General features: G+C 35.3%; 1 pseudogene; it reads left to right on the forward strand.

Moving 5' to 3' along the window:
- The window catches only part of LOC104871448, a 2799-nt pseudogene extending 272 nt beyond the window's left edge, over positions 1-2527 (forward strand).
- Positions 2528-7636: the final 5109 nt, after the last annotated feature.

Below are 7636 nucleotides of genomic sequence, written 5' to 3' on the forward strand. Positions count from 1 at the left end.
ACATTAAAATCAGCTAAAGCCAAAACTTTAAATTACAAGATAGATCTAAAGAAATTAAGTAAAATGCAACAAAGGAAGATAAAGAAATTAAAAGTATAAGAATGACATGGAGGAATAAGATAAAAATTTGTATTCTATAACTTTAAGAGGAAGAAGAAAACAATAAAGAGTCTAACAGAAACAAGATGAAGGTTGAGAATTTTAGAGAATTAATGCAAGACATGAATCCTTAGATCCAAGAATTAAAGGTTTTAAGTAAGATAAACAAGGAAAAGCAACTGACAACAGACTCTTCTTGGTAACAATATAGGCCACAGTACAAGTAAATAGTGGCTTAACAATGTTGAGAAAAAATAACTGTCAAGAATCCATCCAGAGTAAGAGCACAAAATGGATAATTTTAGACAGAATAAAACCATACAGAACTTACCACCCACATACCCTTGTTAAAGCAATTATTAAAAGATTTATCTCAGAAAATTAAACACAGAAGGAAAAAGATTTCCCAAAGCAATAATAGGCAAAGCAATAATTGGCAAACAAGATAAACCTAAACACATGTTAAAAAGAAAAATGAAAATAATTATGAGTAATATTGGGCTTATAGAAGAAAATATGAAGTAAAAATCAGAAAACTGAGAAAACTGGAAACAGGAGGGGTTAATAGTTAAAGTTTCTCAGTTATATAATATTTGAAAATATATAAAACTGGGGTCAAGGAAAGGAAGTAGAAGCACTGGTCCTGAATTGGCTACCACCATCAGGCTCAGCCCCATGTGCACGTTGCTGTGCTAGAAGTCAAGGGTAAAAAAGTTCACAGGAATGAGTACAAAGGCATCACAGGAAGAAAACAAATTTCAGAAAAACAGAGATTTTAGTTCTTCAAAGATGTTCCCCAAGAAAGTTGTTAAGGAGGGGGGACCTAAAGTTACAGCTAAGAAGTTTGAGAAAAGTGCCACAGAATCTGGAAAAAAAAAGGTATGAAACAGTTCAAGAATAAGCAAAAAGGGGACGAAGGACTGAAGAACAAATTCCAGCAGGCAAATAAATTCAACAAGAAGAGAAAGTTCCACCCAGACAGTAAAAGTGATGAATCAGCGTCCAAGAAACCCAATGGGATGATTTCAAAAAGAAGAAAAAAGAACTAAAGGAGAGCAGACAGCTCAGTGACAAAACTAACTATGACACTGTTGTTCAAGCAAAAGAGATCTGGGAGATTTTAAGAAGAAAAGATTGTGACAAAGAAAAAAGAGTGAAGTTGATGAGTGACTTGCGGAAGTTGATTCAAGGGAAAATTACAACTATTGCATTTGCACATGATTCAACTCATGTGATCCAGTGTTACATGCAGTATGGTAATGAAGAACAGAGAAAACAGGCTTTCAAAGAATTGCAAGATGATTTGGTTGAATTAAGGAAAGCCAAATACTTCAAAAATATTGTTTAGAAATTTCTCATGTATGGAAGTAAACCACAGGTTGCAGAGACAATCAAAAGTTTTAAAGGTCACATGAGGAAGATGCTGCAGCATGTAGAGTCCTCGGCCATCGTGGAATATGCATACAACAAAGGCATTTTGGAGGAGAGGAACATTCTGACCGAGGAACTCAATGGGGATACATTTCAGGTTTACAAGTCTGCAGAACACCCAACATTGGAGGTACAGCCAGAAAAATTAGAAGCTTATTATGGATGAAATGAAACAGATTCTAACTCCAATGGCACAAAAGGAAGCTGTGATTAAGCACTCACTAGTCCATAAAGTATTCTTGGATTTTTTTAACCTATGCAACACCAAAACTCAGATCAAAACTAATTGAAGCCATCTGTGAGGTGGTGGTGTACCTGGCACACACACAGGATGGAGCCAGAGTGGCCATGCACTGTTTGTGCCCAAGGGCAGAAAAGTAATTGTGAAAACAATGAAGACTTATGTTGAAAAGTGGTTAATGGCCAATACTCTCATTTGGTTTTACTGGTGGCATTTGATTGTAATGATGATGCTAAACTTGTGCAGCAGATAATCACATCAGAAATCATCAGTTCCTTGTGTAACACAGTAAATGACAAATATGGAAGGAAAGTCTTACTGTACTTACTAAGCCCCAGAGATCCTGAACATATAGTTTGAGAAATCAATGAAGTTCTGCAAAAGGGAGATGGAAATCCATACAGTAAGAAAGATATAGAGATCCGCCATCGTGAGCTGTTAAAATCCATTTCTCCAGACTTGTTAAACTACCTCCAAAGAAATGCCCAAGAGATGGTGCTGGATAAGTGTGCGTGCAAATTGGTGTTGGAAATCCTGGGATTTGCCACTGGAGATGTTCACCTCACCATGGATTCCATCACCAGATTGGCCGCAGCAGAACTACACCCCAGTGGAAAGGATGGAGAGCTTCATGTTGCAGAATATCCTGCAAAACATCTAATTCTTAAGTGGTTAGTAGAACAAGATGAAAAGATAAAAGAAAATGGAAGACAAAATTGTTTTGAAAATGCATGGGGAAATATGTTACTTCCATGAAAAATAACACCTGACATACTTCATGAATACTGAACCAGCACTACAAGGAATTCTAAACAATATCCTAGAAAAAGACAATGAAGGTCACAACACCATAAGGCCCAAAAGAGCAACTAAACTAGGCAAGGCAAGAAACTAAAGGGAGAGGGGGAAAAATTTAAAAGAGCCAACAACAGCACAATAACTTGACAATGATAAGTCAATACATATCAGTTATAACCATCAATATTAATGGCCTAGGTTCATCAATCAAAAGAAATCAACTGGCAGAATGGATTAAGAAGTAAAATCCAACAATATGTTGGAAACACAACTAGTGCAAAAAGAAACTCACAGACTGAAAGTGAAATGATGGAAAACAGTTCTTCATGCAACAGGAGCCCAGAAAAAAGCAGGGATAGTTATCTAATTTTCAGACTAAGTAAATATCAAACCAAAATTGATTAAGAGAGAAAAAGAAGATCACTATATCCTTGTAAAGGGAATGATCCAAGAGGAAGAGATGACAATCATAAATACATATGCACCAAATATGAATGCCCCAACTATATAAAACAAATTTTAAGGGACATGAAAAACCAAATAAGCACTAATGCAATTATAGTAGGGGACCTAAATATGCCACTGTCACAAACAGATCATCTAGACCAAAAAAAAAAAAAAAAAATCAACAATGAAATTCTAGAACTGAACCAAGCTTTTGAACAAATAGAATGAATAGACATCTACAGAATGTTCCACCCCCAAAAAATCACAATATACATTCTTTTCAGCTGCACATGAGTTATTCTGCAAAACAGACCACATACTAGCTCATAGAACAGGTTTAAATAAATGCCAAAGGAATCAAAGTTATCCCATCTACGTTATCAGACCATAGTGCAATTAAGCTGGAGATCAATAGCACAAGAAACTGTAAGAACTTCACAAGCACATGGAAATTGAACAACACTGTCGTGAACAATCAATGGGTCACAGATGAAATTAAAAAAGAAATTGGTCAGTTTTTACAAAAAACTTATAATGCTATTGCTTCTTGGCCTTTTGGCTAAGATCAAGTGTAAAAACTAATAATGCCAGGGCAACATACAGGAATCTATGGGCAACAATGATAGCAGTTCTACATGGAAAATTCATAGCAGTGAATGCCCACAATAAGAAAACACAGTGAGCTCAAATAAACAACCTAATGATGAATCTTAGGCTCCTGGGGGCGGGGGAAGCAAGAAAATGCCAAAGCTAATACAAGGAGGAAATTATGAAGATCAGAGCAGAAATAAAAGCAATGGAAAGTAAGAGAATACAAAAAAATCAACAGATCAAAAGTTTGGTTTTTGAAAGAATAAATAAAATTAAAAAACCCTCAGCCAACCTTGTCACAAAAAGGAAAGAAAAGGCTCAGATTCATGCAATTAGGAACGAAAAAGGTGAAGTCACAACAGATCCACCAGAAAGCCAAAGGATCATCAATCTGCATTTTGAGAACCTGTACTCTAATAAAATGGAAAACATAGAAGAAATGAACAGATTTCTTGATACTTATGAATTACCAAAGGTGAACAAAGAAGTTAAAAAAATTCTAAATACCTCAATTACAATCAGTGAAATTGAAACGTAATTAAAAGTTTACCAACAAAGAAAAGCCCAGGTCCTGATGGATTCACTGCTGAATTCTATAAGACATTTAGAAAAGAATGACTACTAATACACTTTAAACTTTTCAATGAGCTTGAAAGGGAAGCTGTACTTTCAAATTCATTTCTGGAAGCAAGTGTTACTTTGATTCCAAAACTAGGGAAAGACCCAACCAAAAAAAGAGAACTATAGGTCAATATCCTTAATGAACACAGAAGCAAAAATCCTTAATAAGATACTGGCAAACAGAATACAGAGGGTCATCAAGAAGTTCATACAACCTGACCAAGGTGGATTTATTCCAGGAATGTAAGAATGGTTCAACATACATAAATCAATAAATGTAATATACTGTATCAACAGAATCAAGGATAAAAACAATATGATCATCACAATAGATGCAGAAAAGGCATTCAACACCTATTCATGATAAAAAGCCCCACAGAAAATTGCAATAGATAGTCTTTATCTCAAACTGATAAATGCTATGTATGAAAAACCAACAGCCAATATCATTCTAAATGGTTAAACTGAAAACCTTCATGCTAAAATAAGGAATAAGACAAGGATGTCCACTATAACAACTCCTGTTCAGTATAGTTCTAGAAACATTAGCCACAGCAATTAGACTTGAGAAAGAAATAAAATAAAGAAGGAAGAAGTTAAACTGTCATCATTTGCTGATGATATGACACTCTACATAGAAGATCCGAAAATCTCTGCCAAAAGGCTTCTAGACTTAATTGACACTTTCAGTAGAGTAGCTGGCTACAAGGTCAACACTCAAAATTCAATAGCCTTCTTGTACACAAATAACAGACTCACTGAGAGGGAAATTAGGGAAACAATTCCTTTCACAAATAACAATGAAAACTATGAAATATCTAGGAATCAATCTAACGAAGAAAGCAAAAGACCTCTACACTGAAAACTACAGCACTCTGAAAAAAGAGATAGCAGAGGATAGAAGAAAATGGAAAGATATCCCATGCTCCTGGGTAGGAAGAATAAACATAGTGAAAATAGTCATATTTCCAAAACTGCTATACAGATTCAATGCAATGCTGATTGAAATTCCAACAGTGTATTTCACAGAACTAGATAAAAGAGTCCAAAAATTCACTTGGAACCAGAAAAGACCTAAAATAGAAAAAGCAATTCTAGGCAACAAAGACATGGCAGGGAGTATCATGATTCCCAACTTGAAACTATACTACAAAATGACTGTGATAAAAACAGCATGGAACTGGCAAAGAAACAGACCTGAGGATCAGTGGAATAGATTAGGAGATACAGAATTAACTCCAGATGTACTCAGCTACCTCATCTTTGAAAAAGGAGCTGACCATCCTTACTAGAGGAAAGACAGCCTCTTTAATTAATGGTGTTGCAAAAACTGGCTTTCAATTTGCCAAAGATTAAAACTAGACCCTTATCTTTCACCATGCACTAAAATAAAATCCAAGTGGATTAAAGATCTAAATATTGAAAAAGAAACACTAAACTTGCTGGAAGATAAGTTAGGCAGAATTCTTGCAGATATTGGCATAGGTAAAGTCTTTATGAACAAATCCTCAGTAGCACGGGAACAAACACAATGAATCAACAACTGGGATCTCATCTTACTAAAAAGCCTCTGCACTGCAAAAGAAATGACCACCAGAGGTGAGCCAACCTACAATGTGGGAAAATAATTTTACCGGCTTCTCCTCAGACAAAGGACTATTACATAGAACATATAAAGAATTCAAAGAAACCAGCCCCCACAAATATAAAGACCCAATGCAAAAATGGGCATCTGAAATGAACAGACATTTCTCAAAGTAAAAGCAGCAAATAAATATATAAAAAAATGTTCAACATCACTAGTCATTTTGAAATCCAGATGAAAACAAAACTCAGATTCCACCTCACCCCAAAAAGAATGGTTGCTATCAAGAAATCAACCAATAACAAATCTGGTGGGGCTATGGGGAGAAAGGAACCCTTCTCCATTGTTGGTGGGAGTGCAGACTGGTGCAACCACTATGGAAATCAATATGGAGATACCTCAAAGAACTAGGATTAGAGGTTCCATTTGAACCATATATCCCTCTGCTGGGTATCTTTCCAAAAGAATTAAAATAGTCATACCACAGAGATATATGCACACCCATGTTCATAGCAGCATAATTTGTGATAGCTAAAACTTGGAATCATCCCAATTGCCCAACAGCTGGAGACTGGATAAAGAAGGTGTGGTTTTTCTATAAAATGGAGAACTATTTAGGTATAAAGAATGAGAAACTAGAGTCATTCATAGGCAAATGGATGCATATTGAGGCCATACTTTTAAGTGAAATAAATAAGACACACATGTGTAAATACCGAATAGTTTCTCTGGTGTGAAAACTAAAAGTGTAAATAAGATACAAATTGTTAATTGACAATGTGAAATAGGAAGAAAAGGGCTAAAGGTGTAGGGGAAGTCAGAAGGGTAGGGGAAAGCAAATAAGGGAAAAGGAAAAATATGAGAAAAGGAAAAAAATGGAAACAAAGTCTTTGTAAATAGGGGAGGGTGGAGGGGTGAAGGGAGGGCTGGTGTATGGGGAAAAATGAGAACCAAGATCTGTCATGTAAAGGTACAAGATCCCAATGATAAATGTAACTGTATGGTATAATTTAAAAATATCAATAAGCTCAATGAAAAAAAAAGAAAATATAGTAAAATTATTAATTCACTTTGGACTTTGTTTAGACAGGCATGCATTTTTAGAATGAAGTGGTAAACCATAAAGGCACAAAGAATAAATGTATAATTTCTAAACTAAGGGAAGGAAAGATAGAATTAAGGAAAATCAATCCGTCTAATACCTATTTTGAGAGGCAGGAGAATATACCCCCTCAAAAAATATGACACAAATAACATTAAACAAATTTATAGAAATAAAACCAGGAATAGGATAAACTTCAGTGAATTAACTTTAGCTAAAAGACAAAGATTAGCAGATTGAATTTAAAAAAAAAAAACTAGAATCTAGCTATTTGACATTTGCAGAAGCTATAATCTGTCTTATCTAGTTGCATTAGTTTTCTTGGGTTGACATAACATACCACACACTCGGCTGCTTAAACAAAAGTAATGTACATTTTCACAGTTCTGAGGAGTAAAATTCCAATATTCATGCACTATTAGGGTTGATTTCTGGTAAGTTCTCTCTTTCCATATTATAGACAGCCATTTTTTCTATGTCTTCATGTCTCCATGTGGCCTTTCAGAATGAGGGAAAGAGAGCAAAAGAGTCAACGACCTAGACAGAAATAAAGAGACAGAGACACAGAGAGATCAGAGAGAGAGTGACTGTACTCTGTCTCTTTTTATAAACTCACTAATCCGATGGATCAAGGACCCAGGGTGGGCCTTCTATTATTCACTCCCAGAACTATTTTAAATCAATTTAATTATCACACATCCTCAATCCCAGTATCACACAC

Source organism: Fukomys damarensis, unplaced genomic scaffold, assembly GCF_012274545.1.
Source record: "Fukomys damarensis isolate Sample0158 unplaced genomic scaffold, DMR_v1.0_HiC HiC_scaffold_1, whole genome shotgun sequence".
Taxonomy (NCBI): domain Eukaryota; kingdom Metazoa; phylum Chordata; class Mammalia; order Rodentia; family Bathyergidae; genus Fukomys; species Fukomys damarensis.